The following is a 20,222-nucleotide window of genomic DNA, read 5'->3' as shown; positions in this document are numbered from 1 at the left end:
ACGGCTCTCGCCAGTCGCACCCACCTGTTGCTTTGGCCCGTAACATTACACTCAAAATATATTATATATTCACTGCTTTCAATTTACATTAAATAACAGGAGAACTACCTATAAAGAAGACCAGGCAAGCCTGGTTTAGCCAGACCGTGATGTAGCTAAGGGAGAGTATGTGTGGCAGAAACTACATGGCTTGACCATACCCATCAACGCAGAAGCGGAACTGGACCCACTGTCACTTTTTTTATTAATAATAACAATATATAAAATTATAGCGGCGATAAACCGGCTCTCCCATGAAACCAGAAGAGATATAATTCCCATTTCTCCCATAGGCTACATTTCCTTCCTTCATTGAGGCTTCCTTCATTCCTCCATCTCAGTAGGCTGCCCTCCTGTAGCCGGCTCCACTCTGCCCAGCAGCATTCACAAGCAGTTTCCTCTCTGCTCCCATCGTGTTTTTTTTAATCCATTTATCCATTTTCTGTCGTTTAATAGTCCGAGAGTTCAGGACAGTCAGGGTGGCTGGTAAAAATGACCCCCATTAAAATGTGTACAGGCTGCAACGCTAGGCACTAAGGCAGCAAAACAAGACACTGCAGGCCCTCTTGATGCACAGAACTGAGAACTGTTGAACTGAAACCCAATTCCAATGCACAGCATGGTGGGTGGGGGTGCCACTGTGCTCAGCAATCTCAGCTGACGGCTCCGAGCACAATCTACAGCAACAGTGACTGAGCCGTGTAAATGCACCATAAACACAGAAGAGAACATTACTGTGGAGACCAATTTTTTGCCTAATTGTCCTAGATTTCTCATCTCATTAGTCATCACTGTACTAATAAAATGAAGTGGTTTACATTCAGGTGTTTGGGCTGGGAGACTCTCACCTGTCAGCAATGACCCAGGGATTGAAACTGCCCACGGCTTCGTGTGACACCAGGTGCAGGTATGACTCATAATCCTGCCTGTACGCCTGCATGTTTCTCTGCATGCTGACTGGCAGGGACAGGGGGATGGCTCCGCCCCTCTCTCCCGGGAGCGGGTCTGCTGGTTTAGAGGGGCTGGGCCAGGGGGAGGTGTCCTCATCCAGGGAGGTCTCAAAGGCAGGCCTGCGGAAGAACAGAAGGGGACTTTAAAAGGAGATTAAATGGTCGTGCGGGTCGATACGGCTTCAGAGGATTCTCGGTTCCTTTGCATGTTCACTCGTCGAAGGCGAATGGACTGCAGCGGCTCCCTGGTAGAGTCTTCTGAAACGCTGAATAGCTGGAGCCCATTAATGAATACATGAACCTGTGGGTCCGTTCTGTACATTTGTTCTGTAACCACAGCCTGCGGCCCCTCCACACAAAGCCTCCCAACACAGACATCTCCCTGACTGACACATACAGGTGTACACACACAGCTGTAGAGTTGTGGCCCCTTGCTCTAGCCGTGGCAGATCTGTCTCTGTCAGTTTGCTGCCGGGCCAGCCAGTCAGACGCACACAGCTTCCCCTTCCAGCACACAGCTGCAGTTTCTTTTAGTGGAGTCCGTACGGAGCCGGTCGAACACACCGAACAATCACTTCCCTTTTATCCCAGCTGCAAGGTGCCCTTTTCCGACATCAAAAACAATAATTCACTGAAAGAAATCGAATGGCATCCGACGCTGTGTGGGCGTTCTCTGGGGCTTTAGTATGCGGCTGCACTCAAAGTTGGCGGCTCGGTGGAGATGTTTGAAAGGGGTAAACGGCGGCCGCAGACAGCAATGTAATCTCTCATCTTCTGAACCGGCTGATACCGGCTGCCTGTAGCGGCCGTCAAGGCCTGCCCACCTGAATGACAATGCGGCCTGCGACAGGACCGAGAAACAGCCGGGCTCTGTTCAGCCCACTAATGGACGAGCCAAGCCAGCGGGGAGCCCCGTGTCATCATCTGAGGGGCCCCTACTGGGGCCCAGGACACCAGCGGCCCTGCAGACTGCTACCAGCAGTCCGCCACTTCTCTGTCTTTGTGTTTCAGGGGAAAACACACAAGCTTATATCTAACACAGGTCTTAAAAGGGAGAGTCCAAAACATGGGAGATAAAATATGTTTATCATCTGAGGATAACACAAAACCCACAGCATAGTACTTACAATGTTCCACTTTATGAGATAGTGTCCTTGCATGTTAGAATACTTGATCCTATCGATGCATTAGTTTAATATGAATATAGCGTGTGTATCTGCATTCAGGCTCCAGGGTACACTCCATTATCTTTCACTGTCGGAAGGTCGATGTGGTCTCTTCATTTGAGTTCTTCTACATTTCACTGCCTAAAGCCCACATATTTCACCACAAAATGTTCTCACCCATGAGGTCTGAGAAAAATGGTTTCAGTTCAAGGTACATTTTATTACCACAATAAACAACAAGCATTCAAGTTTTCCACTAACAAACAAAGAACTGCAAGTGTTCTTTTTTTCCCCCCAAACGGAGTTTGAGAATAAAAACATCTGAATGCATTTTTCAGTACCTGAGTGTAGGCTGTTGACTCAATGCCTCGCATTTGCATTCAGAATAAATATGCTTGAGAGGATGGGGGTGTCTGCCTGCCATTCACTTCAAGGTTATTCCTCACAAAATAAAGTGGGCGTTCTCATTTAGGGACCTGTGACTGCAGCAAGTGCATCAGAGCAGAGCGGGGCGAGAGCCACCTCCTCCAAACAGGTAGCTCAGCGGGGTACAATAGAGTAAGAGAGACGATGGAATACCGGAGTATGGGCAGTGTAGGTTAGTAATTAATGCCCTGCCGAAAGCAAAGCAAAGCTCTGTAATTGCTGTCAATGTGTGCTGTTGCTTTTAATTGGTTTCATTTAGCTCAATGTTGTTTTAACAGGATTTCCGAAGACTCTCCGATGCGGTGGGCAAATTCTTGAAATTGGCCAGTTTGTCTCGCTCTATAAATTTCATTTAATTTCTTCTTCTTCTTCTTTTTCCCCTTTGCCCTGAAGCTCAGCATGGAGCTTGCTCAGCTTTGCGATGATACCGGTTGAGAAAGCAAAACCCCAAAAAGCCACGCAGAATAACCCAACGGCTTTGTGTTCTGTAAACGTGTTCCCCGGGCCATTCGCCCCTTCTTTCCTGGACACGTTCTCAAACGCCACTGGAATAGAAACGCACAGAGGGGTCAGTAGCTCAGCACCGCTACTACAATTGAGACATACGCAGGATTCAGCCTTTCCTGTCTGTGGATGGCATCGAGGAGGTTCGACACGCGTTCATATCTTCTCAGCTTTACCATTGCAATTATCTGTTCTAATGCCAGAGCTAAAATGCCTTACATGCTGGGCACTTCAAATCCAGCTGCTCCCTAACAAAACAAACACGAGGTCTCATAGAAAACCCATCCTGGCCTCTACGCTGCCATTCAGTTCCTTCTGGAAACATTTGACATTTTTCTCTAATTGCTGTAAATGAAAGGCTAGGTCTAGTGCCAGAACACATTGCCATCTCTTAAAAGCATTCAGCCCCACCACACTCCTATATATCCTTAATAAAATGTGTCCACACCATCCAAGCCACAGATTTTATACAAACAGGGGACACAGTTAGAGATCCAATTGCATGGAGTATGCTTCTAAAATTTCATTAAAGCCCATATTAAAGTAGGATTAAGTACCCATTATTTAAAGCTTGCACTCAAAATAATGTAATCATTTTAATGAATTGTGTCATTTTGTCCCTTCTTTAATTCCCAACACAAGCACACCACACACACAGGTCTGCACATCAGCTAACACTGCTGTTTTCTGACAAAAATGAAATTTTAGCAGTCTGGTATAGGTTTTTGCACATTAACCAATCCATAATTATTCTTAAACATGAGATTCGCAACCTCCTGCGTGTAGGGCACATCCTTAACACTTGAACCACATTTTTCACTCATCCTGCAATGGTAAGCAGGCTAATACAGTCGTGCATTATGAAAGCAAGCACAGAAAAGTGTCAGGTAAGCGTGGGTGTGAGGGGAAATGGACAGTATCCAGCATCACGTTTTCAGCAAAAACCTAAAAATCTACTACCACGGTTGTAAACCAAAATAGTAAATCAACATAAAAACAAAAACGGTCCTCAAAAACTACTGTCCAGCGACTAGAGAAATGGCAATAGGAGCTTTTTTTTCTCTCTTTTTTTTTGCTCTCCACGCCAAATCAGTGATTTTGTTCCATTTGCACACACTTAATCACAACAAGCTCAATAATCAATAATATAAACCCTTTATATTCTTTAAGCAATGGGCTTGAGGCTTTCTGAGTTTCTACCACTAACACTTCCCTCCCATTAAGATGCTTCCTGATCTCGGTGATGTTAACCACACTGCCAGAGGTGTACACTGCTTGAAATATACAGGTATATTTTCAGGTGCACCACACTGATTGGACTACGGCGGTGCAGTACATTTTCAGGTGCTCCTCGCTGATTGGTCTACGCAGGTACACGTATGTCCAAACAAGCAGTAGCTCAAAATAACAAGTTCACTAGTTGGGCTGAAAATCAGAGAAATCTAACTTTCAAAATGATTTTTTTTCCTCTCCAGTTTTGATTGCTTAATCATGCTAGCACTGCAAAGCTCATCACAGCCCCTGTTGATGCACTCTGGATTCAGAAGAGCACAGGCAGATGAGCTCTAGTTCCTAATTATCCTTACAGTAACACAGCCCGATACCAACATTAGCGAGTTTGTATGCATGGCATTCGCTTTATACAGCTGAAATAGCATTAATGGCACATGTTCATATTAATCATAATTATCCGAGTAGTATGCATCAGAAATGATGATAAATTAGTTACAGAGAAGCAATTTATCAAATCTTGGTCGGTGAGCGATCGAGCGCAACTACAGTAAATTTATTCTAGCCCATGTCATCAAAAATTATTTTGACACTATGCATAATATACATTCCCCTGTATTATTTCATCAACCTAACTAGATTTGTAGAAACAATGCTTACTTCACACATGCGGAATGTGAGGAATGCACAGACACACCCACAATGCTACGTCATATCTCCATCTGCTAGTGTTTATATGCCCCTGCTTAAAAGGAAGGGGAATAGTGTTTACTCTCTTAAAATCTACCAAGTTAGATCCTCAGCTACGAAACAAAGCTTTGAAAATTTTTTGAGCAAATGTCATAACTGGTCAACTAAAAAGCACCTCTGGTGTTTGGACTGAACAGAATACAGGAAAGGTGTGTGTGTGTGTGTGTGTGTGTGTGTGTGTGTGTGTGTGTGCATGTGTGAGAGAAAGAGTGTGAATGTGTGCATACATCCAAATGTCTATGTATTCCACAATTCTTGTTGTACGTACTGCATATCTGACAGCAGCACAGTGGTATGATACCTTAGACAACCTACATTTGACGACTTAAAGCCATTTATCCAACAAACTCGATCAGCATAATTTATAGCTGAATCTAGTCCCACCCCCCAATTCCCATAGATCCATTCAAATGCAAATGAGTTTTAGTATCGCTTGTAGGACAACCTGAAAATATGATATCCAGACTCTGATGAGGTCACAGACATTAGGAAGTCATGGCATACAAAGGTTAGGCAATCAAATACAAAAATGACTCTTATTTGACATTATGTTAATTTGTCTCAAACATTGAAATGCGGGGGCTTTATATAAGAAGTACTGTAATTACTACATGGTGAAACCATTATGTACAAAAATACCCTTTAATAAAAGAGTCTGCACTTTGACCGTGTATGAATTTTTTTATGTCAAATAGAGAAAATAAAATATTAAATCAGAAAAAGTAGAAAAGGACAAGGTGACCCCAAACAGAACAGTAGTGTGTGTGTGTGTGTGTGTGTATCATGAGTGAGAGAGATAGCAGTGTGTTTTATTTCATCTCCAGTAGTTGCATACTCCTTGTGTGTGCTTATTCACGGAGTCCCGCGGTGAACAGGATGCTGTAAACACTAGTAATGAGAGAGGAGGCTGCCGATAACAAGCTCTGCACAGTAATCAGGAACTGTGATTCCACAATGCACTCACATAATCACTGTTCAAACATATCAGCAAAAGGAGGTTTGTAAACTGAAACAGCCAAATAGGAAACTCTCTCAACACCGATTTGTTGAGAGAACAGCAGCCGTAATCACTATTTTCACGAGTCAGGCCTCAGGAGTAATATTAAATAAATTTTAAAAAAATAAAAAAATAGCCAAACAAGACCACAAGCTCCCTCTAGCGGATATGGCACAAACTATACAAGAGACCATACTGCATTTCTACAGATATTTCTATTTATTGCTTTCGCTCACAACCTGCATGTGCGTGCAACAGCGAGAGAGTGAGCTACAGACAGGGAAAGAGAGAGTCATAGTGTGCATCTGTTTGTGCGCGTGTGTGTGTGTGTGTGTGTGTGTGTAAACTGATTTGCTCAGTTGCTACAGGAACCAAGGTACAATATACCCTCCCAGTGTTTTTTTCTCAAATAGATAATAGATACAAATAGATACACCAGATAAATGACAATGTAATGACCCACATAAAAGAAGCAGTTGATAAATCAACAGCACTGACACTACTGTACCTGATTCATAGACAGGCGAGTCCACGGCCTGACATCAGTACCCTTCCCACCAGACAGATTGACGGCAGTCTTACAATGTCCAGCACACAGGAAATAAACAACACACACCAAACGCTTGAGGGGGAATGAGGTGGGGGGGTATTCCCTCATAGAAACCTGAGGTACGTGCATGAGTGTGTGTGTGTGTGTGAGTGTGTGAGTGTGTGAGCGTGTGTGTGTGTGTGTGTGTGTGTGTGTGTGAGAGTGTGTGTGTGAGTGTGTGTGTGAGTGTGAGTGTGTGAGCGTGTGTTTGTGTGTGTGTGAGAGAGTGAGTGTGTGAGAGAGTGAGTGTGTGAGAGTGTTTGAGAGTATGTGTGAGTGTGTGTGTGTATGTGTGTGTGTGTGTGTGAGAGTGTTTGAGAGTATGTGTGAGTGTGTGTGTGTGAGTATGTGAGTGTGTGCGCGTCTGGGCATGTGGGTGCGTGTTGTCCAGATGGATGCACACACACAGCATCGCACCACACCTGAAACAGGTATCCACACACACAGCATCTCACCACACCTGAAACAGGTATCCACACACACAGCATCTCACCACACCTGAAACAGGTATCCACACACACAGCATCTCACCACACCTGAAACAGGTATCCACACACACAGCATCTCACCACACCTGAAACAGGTATCCACACACACAGCATCTCACCACACCTGAAACAGGTATCCACACACACAGCATCTCACCACACCTGAAACAGGTATCCACACACACAGCATCTCACCACACCTGAAACAGGTATCCACACACACAGCATCTCACCACACCTGAAACAGGTATCTACACACACAGCATCTCACCACACCTGAAACAGGTATCCACACACACAGCATCTCACCACACCTGAAACAGGTATCCACACACACAGCGTCTCACCACACCTGAAACAGGTATCCACACACACAGCGTCTCACCACACCTGAAACAGGTATCCACACAAACAGCGTCTCACCACACCTGAAACAGGTATCCACACACACAGCGTCTCACCACACCTGAAACAGGTATCCACACACACAGCATCTCACCACACCTGAAACAGGTATCCACACACACAGCATCTCACCACACCTGAAACAGGTATCCACACACACAGGACACAGACGAGCCAGAGGAGGGCAGTCCACTCACCCTGCCTCCACCGGGGCCTGCAGCACGATGTCCACAGCAGCCACGGGCCTCAGGGCTGGCCTGGTGAGACGCAGGGGCTGGGGGGATGAGGGCCTGGGGTCTGGAGCCAAGTAGGGTAGGAGAAGAGGGGAGGGGAGGAGGAGTGGAGAGAGTGCATGTACATTACATCTGCATGTAATGCATCCTTCACATGGCTACTCCATAAAAGCCAATCCATCTAGGTCTAAGCTGAGCTTTTATTCTTTACAGCAGAGGTCACCAACCCTGGTCCTGGAGAGCTACTGAGCCTGCTGGTTTTCGCTGTTACTCTGCACTTAATTAATCAATTAGAGCAGATGATTACACAGCTAACTCACCTCACCTGGTGACCTGGGTCTCAACAGGGTGCTGCTTTTAAGGTGAAAACAAAAACCAGCAGACCCAGTAGCTCTCCAGGACCGGGGTTGGTGACCTCTGCTTTACAGAATAGAAATGTGAAAATATGACTGCTGGGTGGGCGGGCAGCCCTGAGTTTTGCTCCAGCTCCCGCTGTCTCCTGCGCTCCATCTGTTGAGCCACGCACAACCCAGAGAGTCCTCTGACTCGTAAACAGCCCGCGGTGTGTTAAGAGTTAGGGTTCTGACACTTCGGAGGAGAACACAAGCTTTTCTGTGCCCCCTGCAGCGATAGGAGTGAGCGGCAAATAAATAAAATTGAGAAAGTAAGCAAGCATGGGTTAATCAACCCGTCTGGATTCGGCTTGAGAGTTAGATGTCTGTTGAGAATGACAATTCTGCCTTCACCGTGCACTCACCTGTCCCATCATCCTTTTCACTGAACCGAAGGTTGGAGTATGAAATCCCAGCCAAGCGCAGACGTACATCCTCCTGGTCTTTCTGAGTGTGTGAGGGAGGGGTAGAGAGACTAATTTAAGTACAGGCAGAACACACACACACACCACACACACAATTCCTAAAAAACACACACACAAGCCCACTGCCTTCGACCAAAAAAAAACTTGGGACAACCAATGAACACTTATCAGAAGTTTGAATGATTTCCGAATTATTTTTTTTGTTGGCTGTCCCAAAATATGGCAAAACATGTATTACCACGAACAATAGTATCCATGAAGGTAGAACACACACACACACACACACACACACACACACACACACACACACACACACCTCCATCTCCTCCATCCTGAGGAGCATGGTCTCCAGAGTAGGCGCCTGCAGCAGTTGTTCGGCTCCCTGCTCCAGCTCCCTGCTCCTCTCGGCGGCCCACAGGGCCTGAGCAGTGTCCTCCAGCACGTCCTCCAGCACAGCCTCGCTCAGCAGCTCCGCGTTCACCACAGCCTGCAGAGGGCCACAGCATCAACACCCCAAAAACCTTACACTCAGGTCATTACACAACCACGCACTCCGAGCACTGTATTAGGAACACTAAATTAATACTGGGCCGGGCCTCCCTTTGCTCTCAAAACAGCCTCAATTATTTGTGGCATGGATTCCACAAGATGTTAAAAACATTCAGTGTGTTTCAGCATTAGCCTGTGCTACACAGTGTGTTTCAGCATTAGCCTGCGCTACAGTGTGTGTCAGCATTAGCCTGTGCTACACAGTGTGTTTCAGCATTAGCCTGCGCTACACAGTGTGTTTCAGCATTAGCCTGCGCTACACAGTGTGTGTCAGCATTAGCCTGCGCTACACAGTGTGTTTCAGGATTAGCTTGCGCTACAGTGTGTGTCAGCATTAGCCTGTGCTCCACAGTGCGTGTCAGCACTAGCCTGTGTTACAGTGTGTCAGCATTAGCCAGCGCTACACAGTGTGTGTCAGCATTAGCCTGTGCTCCACAGTGTGTGTCAGGATTAGCCTGCGCTACACGGTGTGTGTCAGCATTAGCCTGCACTACAGTGAGTGTCAGCATTAGCCTGTGCTACACAGTGTTTCAGCATTAGCCTGCGCTACAGTGTGTGTCAGCATTAGCCTGCGCTACACAGTGTGTTTCAGGATTAGCTTGCGCTACAGTGTGTGTCAGCATTAGCCTGTGCTCCACAGTGCGTGTCAGCACTAGCCTGTGTTACAGTGTGTCAGCATTAGCCAGCGCTACACAGTGTGTGTCAGCATTAGCCTGCGCTACAGTGTGTTTCAGCATTAGCCTGCGCTGCACAGTGTGTTTCAGGATTAGCCTGCGCTACAGTGCGTGTCAGCATTAGCCTGCGCTACAGTGCGTGTCAGCATTAGCCTGCGCTACAGTGCGTGTCAGCATTAGCCTGCGCTACAGTGTGTGTCAGCATTAGCCAGGGCTACACAGTGTGTCAGCATTAGCCTGCGCTACACGGTGCGTTTCAGCATTAGCCTGCGCTACACGGTGTGTGTCAGCATTAGCCTGCGCTACAGTGTGTGTCAGCATTAGCCTGTGCTCCACAGTGTGTGTCAGGATTAGCCTGCGCTACACGGTGTGTGTCAGCATTAGCCTGCACTACAGTGAGTGTCAGCATTAGCCTGTGCTACACAGTGTTTCAGCATTAGCCTGCGCTACAGTGTGTGTCAGCATTAGCCTGCGCTACACAGTGTGTTTCAGGATTAGCTTGCGCTACAGTGTGTGTCAGCATTAGCCTGTGCTCCACAGTGCGTGTCAGCACTAGCCTGTGTTACAGTGTGTCAGCATTAGCCAGCGCTACACAGTGTGTGTCAGCATTAGCCTGCGCTACAGTGTGTTTCAGCATTAGCCTGCGCTGCACAGTGTGTTTCAGGATTAGCCTGCGCTACAGTGCGTGTCAGCATTAGCCTGCGCTACAGTGCGTGTCAGCATTAGCCTGCGCTACAGTGCGTGTCAGCATTAGCCTGCGCTACAGTGTGTGTCAGCATTAGCCAGGGCTACACAGTGTGTCAGCATTAGCCTGCGCTACACGGTGCGTTTCAGCATTAGCCTGCGCTACACGGTGTGTGTCAGCATTAGCCTGCGCTACAGTGTGTGTCAGCATTAGCCTGTGCTCCACAGTGTGTGTCAGCATTAGCCAGCGCTACACGGTGTGTGTCAGCATTAGCCTGCACTACAGTGAGTGTCAGCATTAGCCTGTGCAACACAGTGTTTCAGCATTAGCCTGCGCTACAGTGTGTGTCAGCATTAGCCTGCGCTACAGTGTGTGTCAGCATTAGCCTGCGCTACAGTGCGTGTCAGCATTAGCCTGCGCTACAGTGTGTGTCAGCATTAGCCTGCGCTACACAGTGCGTGTCAGCATTAGCCTTCGCTACATAGAGTGAGTGTTGGAGGGTGACTCACTCTGTCAGCAGCCTGCTCAGACAGCCGATGTCTCAACGATCCAGCCTTCCGGTCCCAGGACTCCCGGATCTGCTGTTAGAAAGGCCCCAAATTCAAGGAGTCATTGTGTGCTAAGGGGGAGTATGTGTTGACCAATACCTATGAGTGCAGAAATGGAACTGGACCCTCTCACACTATTATATTAAGAATTTAAAAAAATATATATATATATACACTATATCGGTCATAAAACCACTCTCTCCCATGAAACCAGAGGTGATGTTAAATCTAGCCTATATACATTCATTGACCACTTTATTAGGTAAACCAGCTTAATGCAAATATTTAATCAGCCAATCATCTAGCAGCAACTAAATAAAATAAATGTGTTTCTGCCCACAGAACTGCTGCTCACTGGATGTTTTTTGTTTTCACACTTTTCACATTTCTCCCCCATTCTGACATTTGGACTGAAAAACGAACCTCTTGACCACATCTGGATGCTTTTATGCCTTTTTTATTTTTTAATTTTTTTACTGCAGTCTCCACTGTTGCATGAATTGCTTGCTTTCCTCTAGCTAGCTAGCTAGCTAGCATGGACTTGGCATATTTGTTTGCACAGCCTGCTTGTTACAACTTTCCGAATCTTGCATACCAGACCCTACGTTGTGCGTACTGTGTAAGCCTTCTCAGGTATGCGCGTTTGAACAATGTATGTCAAGGCTGGACCAACGCTTCCAGCAATAACCAATGTATCTGTGCGTTTATGTATGTAAAATTGTGCTTCTGCGGAGCTCAGGTGCACTACCTGCGCTTGAGCCAGCAGAGGCTGAAGTCTTTCACGAGCTTCCCTCTCAGCTCTCTCTGCCCACAGCGTCGGGGAGCCAACCTCTTCCCTGTGTAACACACACCATACAAACAAGGACACACACACACACCCACACACACACACACACACACACACACACACACACACACACACACACACACACACACGATCAGGCAGCTGCGATGCAGGTCCAGCAATACCCTCCAGCACATTGGAACATGATCTCCTTTACTTCACTAATCTTTGTCACTTTTAATCCTTTCATCACCTGGGGATACTGAGGATACAGATACTGAGATGATTCTTTCCACTATGCTTTTTCACACATTTGTCTAGTTTCCACCAGACATTTCCACTACTATAATCAAATATAACATACATACACTATATTGCTAAAAGTATTCGCTCGTCTGCCTTCACACGCATATGAACGTGAGTGACATCCCATTCTTAAACCATAGGATTTAATATGATGTCGGCCCACCCTTTGCAGCTATAACAGCTTCAACTCTTCTAGGAAGGCTGTCCACAAGGTTTAGGAGTGTGTTTATGGGAATTTTTGACCATTCTTCCAGAAGTGCATTTGTGAGGTCAGACACTGATGTTGGACGAGAAGGCCTGGCTTGCAGTCTCCGCTCTAATTCATCCCAAAGGTGTTCTATCGGGCTGAGGTCAGGACTGCAGGCCAGTCAAGTTCTTCCACACCAAACTCGCTCATCCATGTCTTTATGGCCCTTGCTTTGTGCACTGGTGCGCAGTCATGTTGGAACAGGTAGGGGCCATCTCCAAACTGTTCCCACAAAGTTGGGAGCATGAAATTGTCCAAAATGTCTTGGTATGCTGAAGCATTAAGAGTTCCTTTCACTGGAACTAAGGGGCCGAGCCCAACTCCCGAAAAACAACCCCACACCATAATCCCCCCTCCACCAAACTTTAAACTTGGCACAATGCAGTCAGATAAGTACCGTTCTCCTGGCAACCGCCAAACCCAGACTCATCCATCAGATTGCCAGACGGAGAAGCGTGATTCGTCACTCCAGAGAACACGACCCCACTGCTCTAGAGTCCAGTGGCGGCGTGCTTTACACCACTGCATCCGACGCTTTGCATTGCGCTTGGTGATGTAAGGCTTGGATGCAGCTGCTCGGCCATGGAAACCCATTCCATGAAGCGCTCTACGCACTGTTCTTGAGCTAATCTGAAGATCACATGACGTTTGGAGGTCTGTAGCTATTGACTCTGCAGAAAGTTGGCGACCTCTGCGCACTACGCGCCTCAGCATCCGCTGACCCCGCTCTGTGATTTTACGTGGCCTAATACTTCGTGGATGAGTTTCTGTCGTTCCCAATCGCTTCCACACCCACTGCAGTTACATGCAAACATGCAGATGGCATCCTATCACGGTACCACGCTGGAATTCACTGAGCTCCTGAGAGCGACCCATTCTTTCACAAATGCTTGTAGAAGTAGTCTGCATGCCTAGGTGCTTGATTTTATACACATGTTGCCATGGAAGTGATTGGAACACCTGAATTCAACGATTTGGATAGCTGAGTGAATACCTTTGGCAATATAGTGTATGTTCCATTACCACGTGATAATCATAGAGAGTCACTGGAAGCAGGCTGACAGCAGTCTGAGTGTGTTTCACCATACGGACGCAGGGGCAGGGTCGGTGCTGCAGTACCTGAGTCTGTTGATCCTCTCGGACTCCTCCTTACTGAGCTGGCCCAGCTCCCTCAGTCTGCGTGTGGTCTGCTTATCCACCCACGCCTGCCTGAGAAACCATCCACATTCAGTACCAACAGTCAGCAGGGCACAGTTAGTCTGATACTTTCCATCACGCACACACACACACACACACCCACACACACACCCACACACACACACACACACACACACACGTGAGAACTAACACCCCTTCTTCATCATTCAATATTGCATCATTAACAAATTCTTTTTTTTTTTTTTTAAAGCTACGAATGCACTTTTTATTTTATTTTTATGGAGTCTCCCCTTTTTCTCCCCAATTTGAAACGGACAATTATATCTCCATCAGGGCTCATCGCTGCAGCCTGCAGTACCAAGTCAGGCCAAATGAGCATGCCCTCCACTTCGAAGCTTCCTTGAGGGGCTGAGGGCCACAGTTGGCACTAACACAGTCCAGATTCCTGACTAGACCGTGGGGCCCATCCACACATGGAGCAGCGCCTCGACGGACACCAGACCATGAGGCCCATCCACACACGGGAAAAGTACCTTAACAGATACCAGACTGGGGTCCACACAGCACACTAGAACATTTTTAATATTAATTCATATTACCTGTGAAGCTATAATGGAGCACGGCTAAGGCTTCAGGTTGCACTCTGAATGGCAGAGAACCTTCATGTTCAAGGGACTGCTGGAATACATCACTCCCAGGAAAAACAGGTCGAATAATAATATAATATAATAATAATAAAAAATGTAAAAATGTTTTTAAAAAAGGCCTTTTTTTTTGACTGACCGGACGGCTTCACCGTGAGCCTCTCTCCTCTGCTCCGTGTCCAGGCCCGGGCCCCCGGGCGCTCTGGGGGGGCCGCGCTGCTCCTCCCAGCCCTCGGACTGCTGCAGCTGGGCGAACAGACACCGGGGCGGCATGGGCTGGGGCTGGACTCTGCGGGACATGAAGAGGACAGGACACGCACGTCCTGAGGCTCTGTGTGACATCTCTGGGTTAGCACAGGCCCGCATTACTCCCTCAGCGGTGCCAGATGCCTGGCCGCTTGTCTGGGAACGCCGCTAGCCAGGCCTAGCGCCGATTGCTCACACACGTCAGGATGATGTTGTACATTGCTCAGGATAAGAGCATCTGTTCCAATGAATGTTAACGTTAACACAACGCAATGTAATGGTAGCGTTACGTTACACAATGCACCGTAATGCAACATAATGCGATGATGTACACAAAAAGCAGTCTCTGAGCTCACAGCTGTGGAGGAGAGGCATGAGGAGATGTGGGTATCCAGGGGATGGAGGTGTCTTTCTGCTGCAGCTGGGCTTCCTTCAGTCGGGACGAGACAGTTGGCTTACGCACCCTCCCGTCGTGTGAAGGGGCGCGCTTCTTTTGAGACAACAGACGTGAGAAACAAATCAAAAAATAAATTATCATGCGGAATGAAACGTATGAAAAGAATGCACTCTGCATGACTCTGCATGACTCTGCATGACTCTGCATGACTCTGCATGACTCTGCATGACTCTGCATGACTCTGCATGACTCTGCATGACTCCGCATGACTCCGCACGACTCCGCACGACTCCGCACGACTCCGCACGACTCCGCACGACTCTGCATGGCTCCCGTACCAACCTTGGTCACCTCAGGAGGGCCTCTGTGGCTCCGGGACGCCCCGCCCCCGAGCCCTCGAGCGCGTACCAGTCTGTCCAGCCCCACCCTCAGCACCTCGTCTCTGCCCGCAGGACCGTCGGGCCAGGCCGTCAATCTCCTGCCTGATAAGGGACAACATTACCCCTCCAAACTGGCAGGCCATTTTCAAGAGCGGCAGGTTTGAGCGAGAGGCTGCGCGTAGCTCACCCGGCAGATTCTTTCTGAGAGCGGGGGGTCTGCGGGGCCCGCCGGGGCCCCTGGCGGCCGGCCCTCGCGCTGCTCGGGGAGGGGAGGCGCTGTGCTGTCGGCCCCCGGGGGACCTGCGCCTCGCCGGAGAGCTGCTGCTCACCCTCAGCTCTTTGGCCCTCCCCCTCTCCTGCTTAGTGAGGGCAGAGTCCAGGGCCTGCAGCACACAGCAGGCTTCAGCACAACAGCCGCTTGACAACAGCGCGGGCAAACAAACACTCCTGTCACGGCCACGCCAGCTATATAATAACAACTACTCTATTCAGGCCTTCCTCAGTCGGGGGATTACCTGGCGAATATCCAAGTGAACTCGAGACTGAGCAACTGACATCAACACTTTCACTTTTATGAAATTTATGAGACTGTATTTATGCAGTGTTATTTTTGTGCAAGGAAGCGCAGCGCAAACACTCCAGCCTGACCTCCACTTTCTGCAGGATGTCGATGGCCGTCTCGGGGACAGAGGACCCCTGGCCCGCCTCCACCTTGGCCGAACACAGGGAGAGCTGGCGAATCAGCTGCCCCAGCTCTCGGTAATGGGACGGCATCTTCCTCTCCGATTGGTCGGGCAGCTGAGTGATGAAGACCTGGATGGCCCGGACGGCCCCTCTGTGTGCCGCGGCCAGCCTGTCCACTGCTCTGGACTGCAGGGGAGAGAGAGGGAGGGGGAGGGAGGGAGGGAGGGAGGGATGGAGAGGGAGAGGGAGGGGGAGGGGGAGGGGGAGGGGGAGAGGGAGAGGGAGAGGGAGAGAGAGAGAGAGAGAGAGACCATTACCTAACATTTTACACTGAGGGAGCTGCAAGGATTTCATCAAACAGCTTCATAAAATAACCGATTACTGATTTCTCCCAATAACCTGGGAGGTAAAGTAATTGACTGAGGTGAAACCAGTACTTCAAGATACTATCGATTTTGTCTGCGGACCATTTCCGCCGCCCCTCTGCAAACTGAACAACAGACACCTTATCAGTACCAACTATCCAAACTGCTAAACTCTTACCTTTTTTGTGTGCTTTATCTTCTGTGAGCGCAGCTTGTCTAAATCCTCTTGAATCTCTTTCACCTGAAACAGAGAAAGAGAAAATGGAGTTAGAGCACAGAGTAACAAATCCATCCGAATGCAGAAATAAATGCGCCATGACGGCAAGGGAAGCCGGCACTGCTGTAGGGGTGCTAGCACTAGCATGTGGGGGCGTTAGCGTGCAGGTGACTGCAGTGGACATGTTAGCGTGCAGGTGACCGCAGTGGGGGCGTTAGCGTGCAGGTGACTGCAGTGGGGGCGTTAGCGTGCAGGTGACTGCAGTGGGGGCGTTAGCGTGCAGGTGACTGCAGTGGGGGCGTTAGCGTGCAGGTGACTGCAGTGGGGGCGTTAGCGTGCAGGTGACTGCAGTGGACATGTTAGCGTGCAGGTGACTGCAGTGGGGGCGTTAGCGTGCAGGTGACTGCAGTGGGGGCGTTAGCGTGCAGGTGACTGCAGTGGGCATGTTAGCATGCAGGTGACCGCAGTGGGGGCGTTAGCGTGCAGGTGACTGCAGTGGGGGCGTTAGCCTGCAGGTGACTGCAGTGGGGGCGTTAGCCTGCAGGTGACTGCAGTGGGGGCGTTAGCGTGCAGGTGACTGCAGTGGGGGCGTTAGCCTGCAGGTGACTGCAGTGGGGGCGTTAGCCTGCAGGTGACTGCAGTGGGGGCGTTAGCCTGCAGGTGACTGCAGTGGGGGCGTTAGCCTGCAGGTGACTGCAGTGGGGGCGTTAGCCTGCAGGTGACTGCAGTGGGGGCGTTAGCCTGCAGGTGACTGCAGTGGGGGCGTTAGCGTGCAGGTGACTGCAGTGGGTGTGTTAGCATGCAGGTGACTGCAGTGGGGGCGTTAGCATGCAGGTGACTGCAGAGGGTGAGTTAGCGTGCAGGTGACTGCAGTGGGCGCGTTAGCGTGCAGGTGACTGCAGTGGGTACGTTAGCGTGCAGGTGACCGCAGTGGGTACGTTAGCGTGCAGGTGACTGCAGTGGGAGCGTTAGCGTGCAGGTGACTGCAGTGGGGGCGTTAGCGTGCAGTGGGCGTGTTAGCAGGGGACAGCAGTGGGCATGTTAGCGTGCAGGTGACTGCAGTGGGCATGTTAGCGTGCAGGTGACTGCAGTGGGGGCGTTAGCGTGCAGGTGACTGCAGTGGGGGCATTAGCATGCAGGTGACTGCAGTCGGCGTGTTAGCGTGCAGGTGACTGCAGTGGGCGCGTTAGCGTGCAGTGGGTGGGTTAGCATGTAACTGCAGTGGGTGTGAGAGGGTAAGTTTGCCGGGGCCGGGTGGATTGCAGACCTGTCGCTGGAGCACATATATAATCCGAGCAGAGCGGGCTGCCTGCTCCTGCCTGCGGATCTCCACCCGACGCTCCTCATCCGGGTCCAACCGCTCCTCCTCCAGCTGTCCTGCAACGCACAACACGCTCAGCCGAACACAGCACACTCGCCTCAACACGATGCACTGAACGGAAGACGCGTAACCGAACGCAATGCGCTTGCTCACGCGCTCACTCCCGTTACCTCTGTTTGCCAGCTGCTCTATCCTCTGAATGTAGGTCCCCAGCTCTCTCTGCAGCCTGCAGATCTCCTGACTAAGCTTGGCTTCCTGCCCAGAGGCTCTGGGCTGTGGGCCTGAGTCTCGAGTTGGGGGTGAGAGGCCGTGCTCGGTGCTGGGAGGTAAGGGAAGGACCTGCGGGGTGTACAGCAGCCCCCGGGAGACCCCGTCCTTTGGGCCTGCTGCTCTCTGGCTCCCGTCACGAACAGCCTTATTCTGCTTCAGGATTAAGGTGAAAAGGGCATCACTTAAAAAGGGCATTCTCCATTTTAGTTCTTGCTTCGCATTGTCAACTTGCCCTGGCAAACTGCCTTCAAGCAGCACCACTTTGACAATTTATAGCTTTTAATTTTTTTTTTTTTTTTTTTTTTTCTGTCAACTGGATAGAACTGGCCCCACTAACTGAGACGCATACTTGAGCCGAAAAGACAACTCGACTCCACCCAAAGGAAGTGCTTGAGCACCCCGGCAGTCAAACGTACGCAATAACCTCCTCTCTCGTGTACCTTGCGGTGGTCCGCGCCGCTCCGACCCTGCGGGGACCGTCGCGGGGCGGGGGGGGAGGAGCCCAGGGGGGAGGAGCCCAGGGCGGAGTCCCGGTGCCGGCGCTGCAGGTCCCGTCGGGCCAGCCGGACCGCGGCCTGCAGCCGCTCCTCGGACAGGGCGGAGAAGCTGAGCGAGCTGCGCACGCTGTCACCGCCGCTCCGCGAGCCGCGCCCGCCGACCAGCTTCTCGATCACAATGGGCGCCGGAGGGCCCACGCACGTCACCCGGTTCGAGGCGCTGGCGGGCGAGGCCTTGTTGAAGAGCAGCTAAGAAAAACAATTCGCCAAGTAATGAGTAAAACGGTCATCTTTTCTATCACGGTCACACTGCATCTAAATCATGAGTGGATATTCTGTAGCGGCGTAGTGGTTAAGGTACAGGACCCTGTAGCGTAGTGGTTAAGGTGCATGACCGGGACACGCAAGGTCGGTGGTTCGATCCCCGGTGTAGCCACAATAAGATCCGCACAGCCGTTGGGCCCTTGAGCAAGGCCCTTAACCCTGCATTGCTCCAGGGGAGGATTGTCTCCCGCTTCGTCTAATCAACTGTACGTCGCTCTGGATAAGAGCGTCCGCCAAATGCCATTAATGTAATGTAATGTAATATTCAGCATTGTAAATTCCCAGGCAGATTCCGATTGAAACAGGAGCCAGTCTTTGTGAGAGAAGGTCCTGCTGTCCGGGCCCCGATGGGCCCAATGGACCCTCTTTCGAAGTTGCTTACATAATTTCCTCTTTAACCCGAATCAAAGGCAATTGGGCCGGCGCAGCATTTTCATACATGCCACAGAGCATGATAATAACTCCCAGAATAATCTCAGTTCCTGTTATTAGTAATGCGTTTATCTTAAGATCATAATAATAAAGTGCTCTCAAATGACTTATTTACAAACAAAAAAATGACACTAAAAGTATGTTTTCATTTGGAGAAACCACACACCAAAATTGGTCCCTGGTGAAAAAAAAATACAAATTTAGGGCCCAATATGTCTAAATATATATATATACAAAAAATTAATAAAGTAAATGCATGATTTCTGAGGAGAGATACACAAATATCCATATGCACAAATTAACAAAGATTTGGGGTTTTTCTTTACATAGTTAAGTATCTAAATATCACATTTCACGCGTTTTCATTGTGACACCCAGCAAACATTAAATGGCCGTGAAAATGAGCATGATGGCATGGAATGGCCTTCACCAAGACGTAACATTACCTAAAAAGTTCTGGTGGACAGATTCACAGCAGAGCGATGGCAAGAACAAAGTGTGGAGGCCAAAAATAAAATAAAAACGTTAATACTAAAGTTACCTCACCTGAGTCTGGGCATGTGCCTCATTCCGAGTCTGAGCCGAGCCGGAGGTGACCCAAGAGCTATTTAGATGACCCAGATCCCCAACGCTGGTCAGCTGGGATCTTATCTGAAACTTGCCTGTCATGATCTTAAATCGCAATTCACTATTTCAAGTACTGAAGAAAAGCCAATATTCAACATTCCTGGAAATATCTGTCTGATGTCTAACTTAACTAACGTTAGCTTAGGTGATTTCAGCTATCCTGGCTCACTAAATTAGCTAGCCAGCACAGCAGCGACGAACTCTGAAGCACCCTAGCTAGCTGGCTAAATTGACTTATTTGCGAGGCACCTCATTGTCAGCTGCACAACTGTT

General features: G+C 49.2%; 1 protein-coding gene across 1 annotated transcript in view; it reads left to right on the top strand.

Moving 5' to 3' along the window:
* The window catches only part of glod4 (glyoxalase domain containing 4), a 137,449-nt gene that overhangs the window by 84,009 nt on the left and 33,218 nt on the right, over positions 1 to 20,222 (top strand). The window lies entirely within an intron of this gene.

The sequence above is a fragment of the Conger conger genome, chromosome 13, assembly GCF_963514075.1.
Source record: "Conger conger chromosome 13, fConCon1.1, whole genome shotgun sequence".
Taxonomy (NCBI): domain Eukaryota; kingdom Metazoa; phylum Chordata; class Actinopteri; order Anguilliformes; family Congridae; genus Conger; species Conger conger.
The sequence above is the reverse complement of the archived record's forward strand: the minus strand, read 5'-3'. Positions and strand labels throughout refer to the sequence as shown.